This window comes from Gossypium arboreum, chromosome 10, assembly GCF_025698485.1.
Source record: "Gossypium arboreum isolate Shixiya-1 chromosome 10, ASM2569848v2, whole genome shotgun sequence".
In the NCBI taxonomy this organism is placed as follows: domain Eukaryota; kingdom Viridiplantae; phylum Streptophyta; class Magnoliopsida; order Malvales; family Malvaceae; genus Gossypium; species Gossypium arboreum.
This window is the reverse complement of record NC_069079.1, coordinates 96199465-96221891: the sequence shown is the minus strand read 5'-3', so window position 1 is coordinate 96221891 and position 22427 is coordinate 96199465. Positions and strand designations below refer to the sequence as shown.

The 22427-nt window shown below is 37.9% G+C and overlaps 1 non-coding gene across 1 annotated transcript; it reads left to right on the top strand.

Annotated features, from left to right (window-relative positions):
- The first annotated feature begins 20721 nt into the window (after positions 1 to 20721).
- LOC128283389 (small nucleolar RNA R71) lies at positions 20722 to 20827 on the top strand. Its single transcript, XR_008273730.1, has one exon. It is a non-coding gene; the product is annotated as a small nucleolar RNA R71 (small nucleolar RNA).
- The last annotated feature ends 1600 nt before the right edge of the window (positions 20828 to 22427 follow it).

The following is a 22427-nucleotide window of genomic DNA, read 5'->3' as shown; positions in this document are numbered from 1 at the left end:
GAACGAAAGTTTGTAAGGCTTAGCCAGACGCCGAGAATGCATTTCTTCGTGTCGTAATGTGTAAACGTTTCGAAGATGGACTGAATTATGATATAAAACTGTATGTTGGCATTTTAGAAATCAGAGAATTTGTGGTACTTGTCGAGCGAGCTTGCAAAGCCGAAGAGCTCAGTAGGGAGAAAAGAAAAGCTAATATGGGAGCAAAGGAGTTTTGTAAGAGATCTTCAGGAAAGCCCTTTCAACAGTCCTCGAAGAAATTTAGAGATGACTTAGGCCGGTCTAGATACACTTTGGGTCTTTCTAGACGAGATCGCGATCGACCCCCTGTGAGTGCACGAGTCACTTTGGTCGCCAGTGTTGGAAATGATCGTCGAGACAGAACGGAGTGTCAATATTGTGGTAAATGGCATTCGGGGAGTTGTAGATTCCATGACCGCTCCTGTTATAAATGCGGATCAGCTGACCATTTTATCAAGGATTGCCCGAGACTGTCTGAACAAAATGTGAATCAGAGTGGGAAACCAGGTGCTACTACTGCTCGGGGTAGACCGTCTAGAAACATGGGAAATGCTAGTGGCGGTCAGAGAGGATCTAGAGATGCTACAACCAGATCTGAGGCTCGTGCGCCTGCTAGGGCTTATGCTATACGTGCACGTGAGGATGCTTCTTCGTCTGATGTTATTACCGGTACTTTCACTCTCTTTGATACTAATGTGATTGCTTTGATTGACCCTGGTTCTACTCATTCTTATATATGTAAAACCTTAGCAACCAATAATACTTTACTTGTTGAGTCTACTGAGTTCGTAATTCGGGTGTCAAATCCCTTGGGTCGTTTTGTGCTTGTCGACAAAGTGTGTAAGAAATGTCCCTTAGAAATCCGAGGTTACTGCTTTCCGGCCAATTTGATGCTTTTTCCGTTTGATAAATTTGATGTTATCCTCGGTATGGATTGGCTAACCGTTCACGATGCAGTTGTAAATTGCAAAAGAAAAACTATCGATTTGAGGTGTGCAAATAATGAGATGATTCGAGTTGAGTCTACCGACTTGAATGGGTCGCCAGTTGTAATGTCATCGATGTTGGCTCAGAAATATGTAAGAAAGGGGTGCGAAGCATACCTTGCATATGTACTTGATGACAATGAGTTAGAAAAGAAACCTGAATCTGTGCCGGTGGTTTGTGAATACCCGGATGTTTTTCCCGAAGAATTACTGGGTTTACCACCTGTTCGGGAGGTAGAGTTTGGTATTGAACTTGTACCTGGGACTACACCGATTTCAATAGCTTCGTATCGTATGGCACCAACAGAATTAAAGGAATTGAAAGCTCAGTTGCAAGAGTTGACGGATAGAGGTTTCGCTCGACCAAGTTTCTCACCTTGGGGTGCACCAGTATTGTTTGTGAAAAAGAAGGATGGAACCATGAGGTTGTGCATCAACTATCGTCAGCTGAATAAGGTGACAATAAAGAATAAATACCCGATACCGCGCATTGACGATTTGTTTGATCAACTAAAGAGAGCCTCGGTGTTTTCAAAGATAGACTTGAGATCGGGTTATTATCAGTTGCGAATTTGAGATTCGGATATACCCAAAATTGCTTTCAGAACGAGATACGGTCACTACGAATTCTTAGTGATGCCGTTTGGGCTCACTAATGCCCCCGCGGTATTTATGGATTTGATGAATCGGATCTTCAGACCGTATTTGGATCGATTTGTAGTTGTGTTTATCGACGATATTTTGGTCTATTCGAGAAATGAAATCGATCATGCTGAACACCTGGGATTAGTGTTGCAAACTTTAAGGGATAAGCAATTATATGCTAAGTTCAGTAAGTGTGAGTTCTGGTTAAGAGAGGTTAGCTTCTTGGGTCATGTGGTGTCTGCATCGGGTATTCGAGTTGATCCGAACAAAATTTCGGCCATACTTAACTGGAAGCCTCCGAGAAATATTACTGAGGTTCGGAGCTTTTTGGGACTTGCCGGTTACTACCGACGGTTTGTAAAAGGTTTCTCGATGATAGCCACACCAATGACAAAACTACTTCAGAAAGATGTTAAGTTTGAATGGACAGAAAAGTGTCAAAAAAGTTTAGATCAATTGAAAACTCATTTGACTGAAGCTCCAAGATTAGTGCGAATCGAATCGTGCAAGGAGTTCGTCATTTACAGTGATGCATCCTTACTTGGGTTGGGTTGTGTATTGATGCAAGAAGGTCGAGTTGTAGCTTATGCGTCGAGGCAGCTAAAGCCACATGAGAAAAATTATCCAACCCATGATCTCGAACTAGCTGCCATCGTATTCGCTTTGAAAATATGGCGACATTACTTATTTGGTGAGAAGTGCCATGTATATTCGGATCACAAAAGTCTCAAATATTTGATGACTCAAAGAGACTTGAATCTGCGACAAAGGCGTTGGCTTGAGTTGTTGAAAGATTATGAGCTTGTCATTGGCTATCACCCGGGAAAGGCTAATGTGGTTACGGATGCCTTAAGTCGTAAATCACTGTTTGCTTTATGAGCGATGAATGTACACTTGTCTGTTCTATCCGACAATGTGTTAGTGGCAGAACTAAAGGCCAAACCATTGTTGATTCATCAAATTCGTGAAGCTCAGAAAGTCGATGATGAACTGGTTGCAAAACGGGCTGAATGTGTTTCGAATATGGAATCAGAGTTTCAAATTGATGAGGACGATTGTTTGAGGTTCAGAAATCGTTTTTGTGTTCCAAGAAGTTCAGAACTTATTTCGATGATTCTGAACGAAGCTCATTGTAGCCGAATGTCAATTCACCCGGGGAGTACAAAAATGTACAACGATCTGAGATGTCAGTTTTAGTGGCATGGTATGAAACGAGACATTTCCAATTTTGTTTCGAAGTGTTTAATATGTCAGTAAGTGAAGGCGGAACATCAAGTGCCTACGGGTTTACTTCAGCCGATCATGATACCCGAATGGAAATGCGATTTGGGTTGTTGTTGATAGACTGACCAAGTCGGCCCATTTTATTCCCGTACGTACGGATTATTCACTGGATAAACTACCTGAATTGTATGTTTCTCAGATTGTGAGATTACACAGGGTACCTATTTCTATTGTGTCGGATAGAGATCCGAGATTCACCTCACGATTTTGGAAGAAATTGCAAGAAGCTTTGGGTACCACGTTGCATTTTAGCACCGCTTTTCACCCCCAAACCGATGGTCAATCCGAGCGGATAATTCAGATACTTGAGGATATGTTGAGATGTTGCATCCTCGAGTTTAGTGGTTCATGGGAGCGGTATCTACCTTTGATTGAGTTCGCTTACAACAATAGTTTTCAGTCAAGCATTAAAATGGTGCCTTATGAGGCTTTGTACGGTCGAAAATGCCGTACACCATTGTTTTGGACCGAGCTTGGTGAAACTAAAATTTTCGGAGTTGATTTGATTAAAGATGCTGAGCAGAAAGTAAAAATAATTCGTGAAAGTCCGAAGGCGATCGATCGTCGAAGTCGTCGCGGATTTGAAACAAAAGGACATTGAGTATCAAAGTAGATAAAGTGTTTCTAAAGTTTCACCTTGGAAAAAGATACTCGATTTGGGCGTAAGGGCAAATTGAGTCCGAGATTCATCGAGCCATATGAAATATCCGAACGAGTCGGTCCATTATGTATAGATTGATTTTGCCCCCGAACTTGAAAAGATTCACGACGTCTTTCATGTTTCGATGCTTCGACGTTATAGATCTGATCCATCGCACATAATAAATCCATCAGAGGTTGAAATTCAACCCGATATGAGTTATGAAGAAGAACCGATTCGTATCCTAGCTCGTGAAGTGAAAGAGTTGCGAAACAAAAAGGTTCCTTTAGTGAAAGTGTTATGGCTCAAACATGGGATGGAAGAAGCTACTTGGGAACCCGAGAACTCTATGAAAGAACGATGTGACAGCCCAAAATTGACCCTAGTCGGGAAGTGGTTTCTGGACCGCTAAACCGAGTCACCGAAATGTTTGAGCGTAATATTTATTGTCTATAATATGTATTTATGAATGTGTGAAAATTTCAAGCTTCGGTTTAGTCGATTGCATGTGAATTCAGTTATTAGGACTTGTGTGACATTTTGAAATGTGATAGGCTAATCTATAAGGACCTAATAGTGCATGTAATCAAAAGGAGGACTTGCATGTCAAATTTCCCCCTAATAGCTAGTGGCCGCCATGACAAGGGATTATGGGCAAAAACATGTCATAAAACATGTTGTGACAATGGTGTATGTAAGAAAAAATAAAATAATGAGCATGGGAATTGAATAATGAAAGGGAAGAAAAAAAAAGAGAGAATGGTGAGTGTTTCCCCCCTTGCCGTGAGTTGAAGAAAAGAGAAAAAAATTTGTTCATCCTTTTCATTCTCTCTTGGCGAAAATTCTAAGGAAGAAGGAGGAGTTTTTGCTTCATGTGTGGTTTGGAAGAGGATTAGGAAGAGGTTTGGCCATACTTGTATCAAGATTAAGGTATGTTTGATGTTGTGCCATGAGATTCATGCATGTTTTTAGTTGCTAACTTGATGTTCTTATTAGCCATGGTTCGAATCCTTGCTATGTCATGGGGATGGTATTCGGCCAAGGTGGATTTTGTGTTAATGCCATTGCATGTTAAATATGAAGCTTGCTAATGATACATGTGATGGTGGATTGATGGCTCTTGGACTTTCTTTTTAGCATTTTTGAGTGAGACATTAAGTTCTTTGTTTAACCATGACCAAAATCGAAATGGTATGGTGTTGTGATGTATTCGGCCATGGTACATCCATAAGTATAATTTATGCTTATTATTTATGCTTATTGCATGGTAGGTAAGATTTGTGTTTTGGATTTATGTTCATGTTTAGTTATAATCAACTTTGAGATTCGGCTCTAGCATATATATATATATATATATATATATATATATGTTTGCACATGATGTATTGGTATGACATATATACTATCTCAAGGTATATATTTACATATGATGATGTTTCGGTTATGAAGTAAATGATTGATGCGTATTGAGTTACAATATGGAATGCGTTAGTGAGTAAAATGTATGCCATTTATGTGTGGTATTAAGTGTATAATTGGCCTCAACATGGACATGCATATTCGCCACATGAGGGGATTGGTGTGCATGCATTCGGTTAGAGGCAAGCATATTGATGCCTATTCTTGGCTTAGAAAATTGGCTAAGGAGAGTACTAAATAATGTGTTGAGTTTGATTCATGATTTCGTACATATGTGACTTTAATGTCTAATGAAAATATGTGGGCTAAGTACCTTGAATTCCTCTTTCGATGCTCAAATGATTAAATCAATTTATTTGTTAAATTAAGCTCAAGAGCAAAGGGGAGCCAAATCCGATAAAGGGAAGGAAAAAGTGGTCGAATAGCCATCGAAATCGTTCGACAACATCCGAGGTAAGTTCTTGAGTAATAGAGCTTAAATTATGATTTGATTAGATCATGTCTCAAGTAAATCGAAATCATGCTCTTTGTGTGTGGATATTGAACCGAAATGTGCAAGAGTGATAAGTGTATTGTATTTGAGTTTTGCTAATGAAAATGAAATACTGAATGTGTCATGATTTAGTGTTAAATGTGCATGTTTATTCGAATGGTGTCCGCCAAGTCCCAAGGCTTTTGTGCTAAGTGACTAAATCCGGTCAATTCTCAAGGCATTTGTGCGAGTTACCAAAACCGGTTAAGTCCCAAGGCATTTGTGCGAGTTATCAAAACCGGTTTAAGTCCCGAAGGCATTCGTATGCGAAGTTACTAAATCCGGCTAATTCGAAGGAAATTGTGCGAATCACTATAACCGGCTATGTCCCAAGACAATCGAGCGAGTCGCTATATCCTGTTAAATTCAAGGTACGTGATTCGGAATGAGCAATCTTGCTGTAAAAATTTCAGTTAATACGCTTGCAAAAATTCCAGCAATGAGGTATGTTCAGTATGTGCTTTGAATTAGTTGAGCCCTTACAAGTAAGTATTCGCCGGTTGATAAACAAGCTACCGCCTTTGGCTAAGTTGATCTTTGTGTATGAACATAAGGGTTGGTAACGTGAAGTAAGTATGATATTGAGAATGTGTGCATATAAAATTATCCGTTTAGCTATATGAATGCTATGCTTTTGTTGTGCTAGAATCCCTTGCTCAAAACTTACTAAGCATAAATTGCTTACTCCGTTTCTTTGTTCTCTGTTTTATAGATTTTGCTCGTTAGCTATCGGATTCGGGGTCATCGAAGTCGAAGTCATCCACACTATCAAAGCTCTTTTGGTACTCTTTTAGTTGAACTCTAGATATGGCATGTATAGGACTACCCTTTGTTGTTTTTCAAGTACTTTTTGTGATGTATGTGTGTACAGCCATGCGAAAATGGCTCGTAAAAGTGGAGTATGGCATTAGACCATTTGTGTTTATGTATATATGTATGGTTTCACGATGTGACTATGGACTGGAATGGAAGTGTTGGGCAATGATCAGCCCTTGGAATGGCTAAATATGATCATATGTGGACCTATGTATGACAAAACTCTAGTTGGTCCATGAAAACCACGAAATAGGTAAAGTTTACCTTGAAAACAGATGCTGACAGTAGCAGTGGTGTGGATGTGAAAAATCACTAAAAATAGCAGGAATGGAATTAAATAGTGAATAAATTATATAAATGAACCTTGATGAATCTACTTTCATATGGAAGAAACGAAACGGTCATATGAGTTGTATGTTAAGAGATATTTAGGTTTTCGTAAAACAGGGCCAGAACGGTTTCTGGATTCCCTGTTCCGACTTTGGAAATTCATTGTAAATTAACCAGAGATAATTAGGAGTCATGCCATATATGTATATATTCCTCCTTGAGTCTAGTTTCGTTAGAAACAAACGGCATCAGTATTGAAGCCCTGTACAGGGAGATATCCAATTCGTAATGCATGAAGGTCAGTGTAGTCGAACCCTGGATTAGGGGAGACTTTAACTAATAAACTGTACTAATTGGCCCGACCAAAAATTCTAGAAAAAATATGTTGATGGACATATGAGTCTAGTTTCAGGGAAAAATTACGAAACTGATTTTCGAGCTTTGAAACTCAAGATATGATTTTTAAGGCGACAAAGATGCAAGAACCAACTTTGTGCGGAAAAATTTTTATGGGTCAGTGAAAATAATTAAGTTAAGTCTGTGCACCTTGTGTTCGACTCGTAACGGACTCGGTGCACGGGTGTTACAAACGATACCCAAACCTATTTACCGGTAAGATTTTCGGGGACGAAAATTTCTTAAAGTGGGGAGAGTTGTGACAAATCTAAATTGACCCTAGTCGAAAAGTGGTTTCGGACCACTAAACCGAGTCATAAAAATAATTAACCGTCATAGTTGATGCTTATTATATGTATATATGCATGTGTGAAAATTTCATGTTTGAATTTTGTTAATTGTAAGTGAATTTTATTAAATAGGACTTATGTGAGAAAATTTAGAAATGTGCTAGGCAAATGTAAAGTGGCCTATTAATGCATGTTATGAAAATGATGGGTTTGCATGTCAAATTACCCAAAATTTGAGCTAGTGGCCAGCCATGCTATGGGGTGAAACATGTTGTGAACATGTTGTGTTAGTGTGTTATGTTAGAAAGAATAAAATAAAGGGTTAGTAATTAAGTAATGAAAAGGGAGGGGTGATGAAACCAAAGTTGTCTCCCCCTTACCCCCCCATTGCCGTGACTTGAAGAAAAAAAAAAGAGAAAGAGTTCTCATGTTGTTCTTCTTGGCTGAAATGAAAAAAGGAAGAAGGGAATGAAGCATTCGGTTATCCTAGGTCAATATTAAGGTAAGAAAGTTTATATTAGTTCTTGAAATTTTAGTTGATATGGAGTGAGATATCAAGTTATTTTTGTAACCCATGTTGAAACTTTGAGTGTGGAATGAGTAAGGTTTTCGGCTATGGAGATTAATAAGGGTGATGGTTGTTGTTTCATGCTAAATCTAGATGAACAATGGTAGTTGCTTACATCTTGATATTTATGAGTTCCTTTCTTGGTTCTACCTTAGACCCACGATGTATATTTTTATTTAGTGTTGTTTGAGATTGATGATAGAAGCTAATGAGTGAGGGTTGGATAGATATTATAAGGTTAAAATTCATGGGATTGTAAGCTTGCAAGTTGGATGATGAAATTCATGCTTTGTGAGAGTAAGTGGGTTAAAAGGAGCATTCGGCCATGATGTAAAAGCATGATGAAGTGATGTTAAATGCTTTGAATATTGAGTATATGTTGTTATAAGTTGAATTTAAGGTTTGTTAAATTGTCTTTGTCATTGCCGAATGTGTGTAGTTAAAGAAAAATTGTTAAAGTGCTTAGTTAATTGTTATTAGGTTAATGTATGTGTTTTGAGTTGACGGAATGGAGAGGATGCTTTAATTGTGTTATGAACAATTATATGTTAAATTAAGGTTTGCTAAGCTAGCTATTAAGGTGAAGTACAAATGTTAGTATTTGATTGCTAGTGTATATATGGGTATTAGCCGAGTTTTGAACTTGAAACAAAATGGTATTTAGTCAATACAAGTAACCATATTTGTAGAATGTATTAAGTATAGAATTGGCCTCAACATAGACATGCATAGTCGGCCACATGAGGTAGATTGGTGTTGCATGTATTCGGTTAGAGGCAAGCATATTGATGCTTTTATCTTGGCTTAGATAATCGGCTAAAAGAGAGTGTGGGCTAATATGATGAGTTGATTCATGATTTCATATATATGTGACTCTAATGTCTAATGTATATATGGGTTAAGTACCTTGAGTTTCTCTTTTTGATGTTCAAATGATTAAATCAATTTATTTGTTAAATTAAGCTCAAGAGCAAAGGGGAACTAAATCCGATAAAGGGAAGGAAAAAGTGATCGAATAGCCGTCGAAATCGTTCGACAACATCCGAGGTAAGTTTTCGAGTAATGAAACTTAGTTTACGATTTGATTAAGTCATGACGTATAATCATAACAAATATACGGTGATATAATGATTCTACTTGAATTATATGTTGAGTTAAGTAGTCTATACGTATGATGGGTAGCCGTATGTGCATAGAGATCATGTCATAAAGCAAACCAAATCATGCTGTTTGTGTGTGGCTATTGAGCCGAAATTAGTAAGTGTGATAAGTGTCTTGTGTTTGAGCTTTGGGTAATGAAAATGAAATATGGTTGTGTCATGATTTATTGATATATGTGCATGGTTATTCGAATGATATCCGGGCTAAGTCCCGAAGGCTTTTATGCTAGTGACTATATCCGGACTAAGATCCGAAGGCATTTGTGCGAGTTGCTATATCGAGGCTAAGACCCGAAGGCATTTGTGCTAGCGACTATATCTGGGCTAAGTCCCGAAGGCATTTATGCTAGTGACCATATCCGGGCTAAGACCCGAAGGCCTTGTGCGAGTGGTTATATCCGGCTAAATCCCGAAGATACTTGGGTTTGGGAATGAGCGATCTTGCTATAATAATTTCAATTAATACGCTCGTAAAATCCCAACGATGAGGTATGTTACGTATGTGCATTGAGATAATTGATTCCTTCTAAATAGTATTTGCTCAATCGATTAACAAGCTTCCGGCTTTTAGTCAGGTTGATTCCTTATGTATGAATATAAGGGTTGGAAATGAGAAGTAGGTATGATTGTGAGAATATGTGTATATGAAATTATTCGTTTAGTCGTATGAATGCTATACTTCAGTTGTGCATGATTTCATTGCTCAAAACTTACTAAGCATTAAATGTTTACTCCATTTCTTTGATTCTCTGTTTATAGATTTTGGTTCGTCACCATCGGACTCGGGATTGTTGAAGTCAAGTCGTCCACACTATCAAAGCCCTTTTGGTACACTTTTGGTTGAACTCTGAAAATGGCATGTATAGGACTACCCTTTTTGTTGTTGGTCATGTACCCTTTGGTTTTGTATAAATTTGGATAGCCATGTAAAAATGGCTTATATATATACTTTGAGCATAGCATTAAAAATCGTTTTGTATGTTGTTCATTGAGAGGTATGGAATGTTTAGTAACGATTAGCCATTGGAATGGTTAATCATGATCATTTTGGTGCTTTGTATGACAAATTCTAGTTGATTCATGGAAAACCATGAAATAGGTAAAGTTCACCTTAAAAACAGATGCGGACAGCAGCAGTGGTGTGGATTTAAAAAATCACTAAAAATAGTAGGAATGGAATTAAATAGTGAATAAATTATTTAATCGAATCTTGATGAATCTACTTTCATATGGAAGAAACGAAATGATCATATGAGTCGTATTTTAGGAGATATTTAAGTTTTCGTGGAACAGGGCCAGAGCGATTTCTAGATCCCCTGATCTGACTTTGGAAATTCACTATAAATTAACCAGAGATAATTAGAGGTCATGCCATATGTGTATAGATTCTTGTCTGAGTCTAGTTTCGTTAGAAACAAATGACATAAGTAATGAAGCCCTGTACGGGAAGATATATAAGTCGTAATGCATGAAGGTCAGAGCAATCGAACCCTGAAACAGGAGAGACTTTAACTAATAAACTGTACTAATTGGCTTGACCAAAAATTCTAGAAAAAAATTTGTAGATGGATATATGAGTCTAGTTTCAGGTAAAATTTTTAAGGTAACAGTGACGCAGTTAGCCAGCTTGTCTGGAAAATTTTTTTTTTTGGACTGTGAGAATAAATGAAATAAGTCCGTAAATACCTCGTGTTTGACTCCGGCAACGTTCTCGGGTACGGGGTGTTACACTTACCCCCTACTCTGTCCTCCCTTTTCTTCCTTCTCTGGGGTGTATTTATAGGCTTTGGAATGCCTAAAAGCCTTTAAAATTAGCCTTTTTCCGAATTGGACTCAACTTGGGCTCGGTAGGGACACGCCCGTGCGCAATTACTTCAGGCCGTGCTCGAGCCTGTCAAATTGACACGGCCGTGTGGTCTGCCTGTGTGAGAAGGTTCAAGCCGTGTTGATTTAGTACTTTGGCCTATTTTCTCCATTTTTGGCTCTTTTCTCATTCCTTTGGCTCTCTTATGCTCTCCTAAGTGTAAAACATGAAATTAAAGCATTAAGAGCATAGAATTCACCAATTCTAATGGAAAATCATCCATAAAATGCATTAAACATGGGTTAAAAATATGTATAAATTATGGTTTATCAAATACCCCCACATTTAAGCATTTGCTTGTCCTCAAGCAAAATTCTCAACTCATAATCAAAATAAATTCTTGTCAACTTATAATTTCTATCGATAATATCTCAGAATAATCCATAGGTAATCATACATTGAGAATTCAACTAAAAGGACATAAAAGTTTCAAACATTCCAAGTTGAGTATTTAATCATGCAAACATAGGTGTCTCTCCTCATTTAAGTAATTACCTTTGATTCAAAATATCACAGAGTTTCACATCCTCACTACAGATTCACTCAAATCACTCGAGGTGTTTAAGGACAATAAATGAAGCACTCAATAGTCAATAATTAAAAGTCATTACCATAGGCTTGCATGAAAATCAAATCTCCACCACTATAATTTAAGATGATACATCAATCAAAAAGGTCTTTAGAGGGTTGTAATGAGGTTTGGTTAGGGGGTGTGGTCACAAGCTGAAAGAAAGGGTTAGAATCGAGATTGAATTGAAAAATTACCTAACTAGAAAAAGAGTTAATCATCACTTGCGTACAACAGAGCTTCTTCTCAGACTAAGGAATTTAACTTCTGAAGCTTACAAACAGAAGATCACTACTAATATGTATACATGTTTTTTTTAAGAACACATTAAATTACAGAGTAGAATAAAACATAGCTAATCAAATATTTCAATTCAAATCTCGACAAAAATGGGGTTTAAATTAATTTAGGGGATTTCAACAATAATGGGTTAAAGGTTAATATTAAGGGTAATACAAGAAATAGCTTGTTAGGCTCAAGGGGGTTCACTAGGGATTAATTGTGGAGGTAGGCTTTTCATGGCATGAGTGGGTTAATCCTAAGTGTCTTAATCATTTTGACATATCAAATCAAATGGTGTGGTCTTAACATGAATAATCAAGCAAGTTCTAGAATAACAGTTCACTACTGACGCACTCAAAGCAATAATAAAAGTAAGCATGAAAGAATTAATAGATGCTCAAAAGGCTCAAAAATCTCACAAAAATTATGGCTTTTTGATGTTTAAAACTTGTGAATCCCAACTCAAAGTAATACCTAAACTTTGGGGAAACAACCTAAGATTTAAATTCTTAAAAATCAACTTATCATACTTGATTCTCTAATGTCTTAACGTTTAAACAATCAATGCATAAATGCCTATGTTTTAATTCAAGATATATCAATCAAAATCATAAATCAATCAAAATTTATCCTAAATATGATATGAGAGCTTTTCAAGAGAGCAAGGCAGTCATTCAGGGATTTTTCTGATAATGAAATAAATGCCCCCCCACACTTAAGATGTACATTGCCCTCAATGTACAAAGATAGATATTAGAGTATAAAAATAAGATAGGGAGAGAAGTGAAACTTCCTGTATGATGAATTCCTCGAACTAGAGTTTTGGGGATAATTGATTCAAGAGTGGAGGAGGATACCCCAACAGTCGTAGAGGTTCATTAGGCCATAAGTCCTGTGCCAAAAGGATATTATCTCTAGTGGTAGCTATGGTCGTGGGCGAGCAGGACATGGCAGTCGTGGAGAACCTTTCCCGATGGATTTTTAGTTCCTACGTGATGATGAGCTTAAGAGCTCTATATAACTGTGATAAAATCAAGAACTTTTTAGGGGATATTAGGAAGAATAATTACTCAAAAAGAAATAACCGAAATTAATAATTAAAAATAAAATTTCTAAAATTTAATAAAAATAAAAAAGTAGTTTTAATAAAAATTAAAAACATAAAATAATAAATAAATGCTTTTAAACATCTTCATCGCTGGATGGTTCGCGAGGTGGGACTGGCGATGAGATGTGGAGCTGCTGACAAATCTGTTGTAGACTAGCATCAATGTTGTCAAATCGTTGAAAACACTGCTGCTTGAATCGAGTAAGGCGTTCAGAGATGTCAGCATATGAAGCCGCCGCATGAACTGGACGAGAGGGTGGTGGTGGCTGAGTCGGTGGGTCCTCGTACTGTGAAAGGACATCATCAGGAATGTTCTCGTAGGCCTCCTCCTCGGTGGATTGGGCATGACGATATTGAGGAGGGTAGGTTCCTCGGCACCTCTCGATCATCCTCATACTAAGTATGCTTGAGATGCCTTGTGGTGACATCTGGCCAATAGGGTCAAGGATGATTCTTGGGTCGCGGTGTCGAGGAGCCCAAAGTGTTGCACCAGTCGAGTCACAAAGGGGCCAATGGAGATGACCCCCTTCCTATGCCGCTCTGTCTGGTGCTGAATCGCTAGGGCGATGAAGTAGGCAAGGTCGATGGCGTGCCCGTGCGACATACACCATAAGAAGTAGGCGTCGTAAGTGTTGACGACGCCAGTGCTCTCTCGCCTCCCTGTAATCGTGTGAGCTAAAATGGCGTGTAAGTACCTCAGGGATGGTGGGAGAACTGATGCCTTGAAGCGGCTAGGATTGTAGGAGGCTGTGCCAAGGGCCAAAGTGTGCCAGCACTTCGAAGGAGAAAAATGTATGTGGCGAGTGAGAGCATGTAGTTCATTTTCTTCCTTGAACTCCTCCGTATATAAGGCTAGTGCAGCACCAAATTCTGGGATGCTTAGCTGGCAGACTAACCCACCTAGGCGAAACTGGACCATGCCGGGATCATCATAATTTGTCATTACGGTCTGAAGATGAAACGTTGAGTATGGTTCCATCGTGAGCTCGAGGTATGTTGGTTCGATGATCCCAAAGAATAGCTCCCAAGGGTCGGTGGTTAGGAGGGCCCTATTCGCATTAGCCATCTGAACTTGTTCTATGGCAGCCCAGTCGATGCAGCAGCTCGTAATTAAGGGTTGAGCCTAAAGTATTTGGAAAAACTCTTCTTGGGGCCCTCGGGGGAACTGCAGGAGAGGGTGACGAATTTCCGTGGTTGGACCCGCGAAAGATGAGGCTCTCTTCCTCTTCTTCGAGGCGGGTACGGCAGTTTTCTTTCCTTGTGAAGACGACATTAAAATCCTGGAATATAAAGAATAATAATAATAGGTAAACGAAATCGAAGAAGTAAAAGGCATGAATTTGAACTAACTATTTCAGCCAATACTACTAATATGAAGCAAACTCAACCACAATAACAATGAGAATGAGAATAGAAATGTAATGGGTATGAGGTTTTCTTAATCTCAACTTAACACGGAATGTATGATAACTAACCTAGGAATGCAAATTAAATGATAGACATTGGCATGGTAATAGCATGAGAATAAGCATAGTAATGTCATGGGTATGAGGTGTTCCTAATAACTTGATTTAACATGAAATGTATGATAACTAACCTAAGAATACAAATTAAATGATAGAAAAATGAAAAATAGTTCAAAAGACATGAAGATTATGTTGATAATAAGTATTAAAGATAAGTAAAATAGAAGTGAAAGGAGTAAACAAACGTTAAGGGAAAGAGATTGAGCGTCAAAAATAAAGTGGGAAGCGGCGCACGGGCGTGGCAGGGAGGCCGTGTGGAGTTGCAGCGACTAGGGTTAGGGTTTTTGAATGGGGAAGAAAGTGAATAGTATAGGGTATTTATAGATTTTGGCCCACACGGCCAGGGCACACGCCCATGTTTTCCAATTTCAGCCCGTGTGATTCACAAATTTTGAATTTGGGCGCGTTTGACATTTAGTACATGCCCATATTCCTTGGGCATGTGGGTGTACACGGCCATGTCGCATGGTCGTGTTTGGCGTTGTTCGTTTCTCCCACGCCCGTGTGTGTACGCTCCACTCCCGTGTTAATTTGACAGGTTAGACCATGGGTGTTAGACACGGGTGTGTTGCACGCCCGTGCTAGTTTCTCAGTTTCAACCACGAGTCTTCCACACGGGCGTGTTACACACTCGTGTTGTTTTGGCAGGCTCGACCACGGCCATGTCGTACGGCCGTGGCGTTTTTACGTAACCCATGTTTGGGGAAATCCTTGCCCTGTTTTCACACGGTCATAAGCACGCTCGTGTGCTTGGCCGTGTCTCTGTGGAAAACCTATATTCGAAAGCTCCGTTAGTAAGTTAGATGTTGAAGACTAAATTTTTAAAGAAGTTAATATAGTTAATGCTCGGGTTGCCTCCCGAGAAGCGTTTATTTATAGTCTAAGCTTGACTTACCTCTCCGTTGAATAATCATGGTGGTTTGAGGAGTTTATACTCCACATTCCTGTCATCAATCTCATCAAAATAAGGTTTTAAACGGGTGTTGCTTACCTTAAAAGTGTCGAATTTAAGGTGCTTTACCTCGACCGTACCGAATGGAAAGATACTAAGTACGTTAAGAGGGATTTCTTCATTTGGTGTGGTAGCGACAATGTGGGGATCTGCAACATTTAATAAGACTCTATCTCCAATCTTAAGTTGATTTGGAAAGGTATTGAGCTCGTTCTGCCGTAGATTCGGTTTGTCGAGTGTTCTTGGTTTATGCGTCCGCCATTCATCGAGTTCTTCAATTTATAACCTTCGATCTTCATGAATAGGTCCTCTACTATTGCTTGAGAATGACTCGTGTGCTTCCTTCAAACTCATTTCCTGTAAAGTGTAAAGTAGGTTGTACCATATTGTCAGTTCTAGTAGAATGGGTTAAACGATCACCTTCAATGTAACACCCCGTACCTGAGACCGTTGCCGGAGTCGAACACGAGGTATTTACGGACTTATTTCATTGTAAAACACAGTTCATTTAAAATTTCCAGACAAGTTGGCTAACTGCGTCACTGTCACCTTAAAAATCATATCTCGAGTTCCAAAACTTGAAAACCAGTTCCGTAAATTTTTCCTGAAACTAGACTCATATGTCCATCTACAAAATATTTTTCTAGAATTTTTGGTCTGGAAAATTAGTACAGTTTATTAGTTAAAGTCTCCCCTATTACAGGGTTCGACTACTCTGACCTTCATGTATTACAACTTATAAATATCCCTGTACAGGGCTTCAATACTTATGCCGTTTGTTTCTAATGAAACTAGACTCAAAAAGGAATCTATACATATATGGCATGACTTCTAATTATCTCTGGTTAATTTATAGTTAATTTTCAAAGTCAGATCAGGGGATCCAGAAATCGCTCTAGCCATGTTCCACGATAACTTAAATATCTCTCAAAATACGACCCATATGATCGTTTCGTTTCTTCCATATGAAAATAGATTCATCAAGGTTCGATTACATAATTTTTTTTCACTATTTAGTTCCATTCCTACTATTTTTAGTGATTTTTCAAATTTATGTCACTGCTGCTGTCAGTATCTGCCTTTAAGGTAGACTTTACCTATTTCATAGTTTCCATGATTCAACTAGCCCTTTAGCATATATAGCACAAAATATGATCATGATTAACCATTCCAATGGCCAATCATTGCCAAGCATATCCACACCTCTCAATAACCATATACATACAAAATGATTATATCACTATGCTCAAAATATATAAGCCATTTTCGCATGGCTATCCAAATATATACAGCACCAAGTACTTTACTAATAACAAAAGGGCAGTCCTATACATGCCATTAGCAGAGTTCAACTAAAAGAGTACCAAAGGGGCTTTGATAGTGTGGACGACTTTGACTTCAACAATCCCGATTCCGATAGCTGACGAACCAAAGTCTATAAAACAGAGAATCAAAGAAACGGAATAAGCATTTAATGCTTAGTAAGTTTTGAGCAATGAAATTAGGCACAACTGAAGTATAGCATTCATATAACTAAACGGATGATTTTATATACACACATTCTCAAAAATCAGTCCTACCTCACATTTCCAACCCTTATATTCATACATAAGGGATCAACTTAACCAAGGCCGGAAGCTCATTAATCGACTGAGCGAATAATATTTAAAAGGAATCAACTACTCCAAAGGCATATACTGAAACGTACCTCATCGTTGGGATTTTACGAGCGATTAATTGAAATTATTACAGCAAGATCGCTCATTCCCAAACCAAGTACCTTCGAATTTAGCGGATATAGCTACTCACTCAAATGCCTTCGGGACTTAGCCCGGTTATAGTAACTCGCACAAATGCCTTCGGGACTTAGCCCGGGAATAGTCACTCACACAAATGCCTTCGGGACTTAGCCCGGATATAGTAACTCGCACAAATGCCTTTGGGACTTAGCCCGGAAATAGTCACTCGCACAAATGCCTTCGGGACTTGGCCCGGTTATCATCCGAATATTCATGCACATACCAAATAATCATGACACATCTCTATTTCATTTTCATAACTAGAATTCAAACACAGGTCACTTATTAAGCATTCCCATTTTCGGCTTAATAGCCACATACAAACAACATGATTTAGTTTGCTTTATGACATGATCTCTATGCACATACGGCTACTCGTCATACGTATAGACTAATTAACTCAACGTATAATTCAAGTAGAATCATTCTATCACCGCTTATTTGTTGTGCTTATACGTCATAACTTAATCAAATCAGAATCGAGTTTCATTACTCTAAACTTACCTCGGATGTTGTCGAACGATTTCGACGGCTATTCGATCACTTTTCCCTTCCCTTTATCGGATTTAGTTCCCCTTTACTCTTGAGCTTAATTTAACAAATAAATTGATTTAATCATTTGAACATCAAAAGAGAAACCCAAGGTACTTAGCCCATATATACATTAGACATTAGAGTCACATATATATGAAATCATGAATCAAACTCAACATATTACTCCACACTCTCTTTTAGCCGATTACCTAAGCCAAGATAAAAGCATCAATATGCTTGCCTCTAACCGAATACATGCAACACCAATCTATTTCATGTGTGCATCTTATTTAAGCATGTATGTCCACAATCGAATTCATCATATAAATATCTATGATTTCACTCAAACAATCTCAATACAACACATAGTGCTCAAACCATTTTTTTCAAATTCAAAGCTCGGCTAGTACACATATATACACTAGCAATCAAATACTAACATTTGTACTTCATCTTAATAGCTAGCTTAGCAAACCTTAATTTAACACATAATTCATACATATCACATTCCAAGCATTCACTCAATTCTATCACTTAAAACACACACATTACTCAATAACTTCCTAGTTTAAATTCGGCCACTACACCAATTCACTAGATGATTTGTTATTATTATTGTTCATTTATTCAAACTACTTACAATTTCCTTAAACTATCACAATTAACAACCATCTATCACTTCCATTTTCTACCATGGCTGAATGTTGTAACCCAAGCCACACATATTGTTCCTCAAGGCCCTTCAATGACTACATTCGGCACCTCCTTAAGAACAACCCAAATTTCAACCTTCAAGAAAGAAGAAAAAAAAATATATGTACTAAGAGCTTCAACTACTTGGCCGAATATCAAACCTCCTAACAATCAAAACTTAAGCCATGGAATAATTAGAACCTGAACTAACCACCTTCTTTATACAAAATTTTCCAAGAATTTCAAGGTACTTACCTCTTCCTAATCCTCATCCAAACCGAACATGAAGCAAGAGAACTCCTTTCTTCTTCCTTTGATTTTTCGGTCAAGAAGAACAAAGAGGATGAAGCTTTTTTTTTTCTTTTTCTTCTCCTAGGTACGGCAAAATAGGGGAGCAAGGATGAAACAACTTTGTTTTCTCCTCCCACTCCCCTCATATTTTATTGTTCTTCCCACAACATGTTATCACAAATTGTTTTTAATGTGTTTTTACCCATCACCCTTTGTCATGGCCGGCCACTACTAATTAAATGGGGGAAATTGACATGCAAGTCCACCCCTTTGATTACATGCACCAATAGATCCTTATAGATTAACCTATCACATTTCAAAAGTGTCACACATAAGTCCTATTAACTAAATACACATGCAATTAACTAAATCAAAGCTTAAAACTTTCACACATTCATACTCACATATTTTAGACAATAATTATCATATTCAAATAATTTGGTGACTCGGTTTAGCGGTCCCGAAACCGCTTTCCGACTAGGGTCACTTTAGGGCTGTCACATTCAATTCCCGATGTGTTGCCAAAATTGCGAGCTTGAAGGGTGATTGTTTCGTCTTCCACACTGAGTGTGAGTTCACCTGTGCCAACATCAATAATCATTTTAGCAGTTGCTAAAAAGGGCCTTCCCAGAATTAAAGGAGTGTTGCTATCCTCCTCTATATCTAGAATAATAAAGTCAACGGGAAATATAAATTTATCGATTTTAAGTGGTACATCTTAAATAATACCCCTAGGGAACCTTATAGTTTTATCTGCTAATTGAATGCTCATCCTAGTTTGTTTGGGTTTCCTGAGACCTAATTGCTTAAACATTTTGTAGGGCATGACGTTAATACTAGCCCTTAAATCAACTAATGCATTATTAACATCTAAACTACCAATTAAGCAAGGAATTGTAAAACTCCCTGGATCTTTTAGTTTGTTCGGTAATTTATTTTGGAGAATAGTTGAGCAAACTGCGTTTAGCTCCACGTGCGACGCCTCGTCCAACTTCTTCTTATTTGCTAAAAGTTTAAAAATTTCATTACGTTTGGCATCTGCGATAGGGCTTCAATAAACGGTAAGTTAATATGTAATTTTTTTAAGAGTTTAAGGAATTTACCAAATTATTCATCTGAGTGGTCTTTCCTTATCACGTTGGGGTATGGCACACGCGGTTTGTATTCGACATTCATCGTTTTCTTTTTATTGTTATCTACCTCACCTTGACCTTTGCTTACCACAGTTTCTTGCCTCGGTTCTGGTTCAGGCTCAACAACTCCTTCTTCATCTTGAATATTAATTGAGTTGAGTTATTCCCTTGGGTTGGGTTCAGTATTACTTGGCAACCTACCTTGTGGTCGTTCGAAAATTAGTTTGGAAAGCTGGCCTATTTGAGTTTCAAGCCCTTGGATCGACGCTTGTTGATTTTTAAGTGTTGTCTCAGTGTTCTGGAAACGAGTTTCTGACACCGAAATAAACTTTGAGAGCATCTCTTCAAGGTTCGACTTCTTTTCCTATTGGTAGGGTGGTTGTTGGTAGCCTGGAGGTGGTTGTGGTCTTTGATTTCCTTGATCGCTCCACGAGAAATTAGGGTGGTTTTTCCAACCTACATTGTAAGTGTTACTATATGGATTGTTTTGAGGTCAAGGATTATTACCCATGTAGTTTAATTGCTCGTTATCCATGTTGTGGCCATAAGGTTGGTATTCCGAATGGCTTGTTCCACCTCCATTTGCTTCGCATTGCATTACTAGGTGAACCTGTGAAGAACTAAGAAAACCATCAATCTTTTTATTTAAGAGTTCTACCTGATTAGAGAGCATGGTGACCGAAACGACATTATAAACTCCGGCTCTTTTCATTGGTTTTGTCCTCATGACTTGCCACTGATAGTTATTCAGTGACATCTCCTCTATAAACTCATAGGCATCTTCAGTTGTTTTATTATTGATGGTTCCGTCAGCAGCTGTGTCAACCATTTGTCGAGTCGAAGGATTCAGGCCATTATGGAACTTTTGACCCTGTAGCCAAAGCGGTAACCCATGGTGAGGGCACCTTCTCAAAAGGTCCTTGTATCTCTCCCATGCATCGTAGAGTGTTTCTAAATCCATCTGCACAAAAGAAGAGACATCAGTATGTAATTTAGCCGTTTTAGCCGGCAAAAAATATTTTAGTAAAAATTTTTTAGGTCATTTGTTCCTAAGTAGTAATTGACCCTCGTGGTAACGAGTTCAACCACTGTTTAGCTTTCTTCCTCAATTAAAAAGGGAATAACTGAAGACGAATGGCATCATCAGAGACACCATTAATTTTAAATGTATCGCATAATTCTAAGAAGTTGGCTAAATGAGCATTGGGATCCTCATTCTGCAAACCATCAAACTAAACAAATTGCTGTATCATTTGAATAGTGTTAGGTTTTAATTCAAAAGTATTTGCAGCTACAGCAGGTCTAACTATGCTCGATTCAGTTCTTGTTAGATAAGGTTTAGCATAATCATACATAGTGCGTGGAGCAGGATTTTGATTAACCGCAATTACAGGAGGTAGCTGATTGCCTTGGTTTTCAGCCATCTCTTCTATTGGAGGTTGAGTATTATCTTCTTGCTTGTTTTCTGTGTATCTTAAGCTTCGCCTTATTTCTTTTTGATTTCTGCGAACTATACGATCGATTTCTTTGTCAAAAAGTAATAGTCCTGACGGATTTCTTCTAGTCATAAACTATAAAAACCTGCCAAGAGAAGGAAAAGTAAATTAATAAATGATAATAATAAATTAAAGTGCACGAAAAATAAATGGCTAAAGTAATAAAAATTAAGTTCCTAATATTTCAGTTCCCCGACAATGGCGCCAAAAACTTGATCGCGTGATTTCATGATAGGTTTTAAATATTTATAATTACTCGTTCTTGAACTAACTATTATTGCGATGTAGGCAAGTGTACCTATCGAACAGCAGTATAGTTTTAGCAAGACCAGATTGTCGAACCCAAAAGGAACTAAAAGTACTAGTAATGACTGTCTTTTTATTATCTAGCCTAAGAATAAAGAGGTTTTTGTTTTAACTAACTAATTATCTAAACTAAGAACGCACAGAGAACGGAATTGGGGAATTGCTTTTGGAAAAATCGATTGAATGAAGACAATACTTAAGGAAAAATCCACCTAGACTGTACTTGTTATTCTGGCTCCGAATTGGATGATTTATTCATTTAACTTGTTCCGTAAAGATCCCTAAGTTATGTTATTATCCCTATTCAAGACTAATAACGTCTAATCCCTAGATTGAATAACCGAGACTTTTCTTTAATTAACACTCTAGGGTTGCATTAACTCGATCTATGGATCCCCTTATTAGGTTTCACCCTAATCCGGCAAAATCTTGTCACCCTATGTCTAGGTGCGCAATCAACTCTGCTTAATTATGACAAATGTACTCTTAAACAGGGTCTATTCCTTCTCTAAATAAGAGCTTATCTTGAATCGGTATCCTGGGATATCAAAACAAGAATTAAGAACACATAATTAAGAACAAGTCAAATATTTATCATACAATTCAGAAAATAATAACAAGATTCGTCTTAGGTTTCATTTCCCTTAGGTATTTATGGGATTTAGTTCATAACTAAATAAGAAAACATCTCAGAATACTAAAGAATACAAAACATAAAGAAAACCCAAAACTCTTGAAGGGGAATTGAGGAGAGATCTTCAGTCTTGATGATGAACCCGGCTTCTGAGATG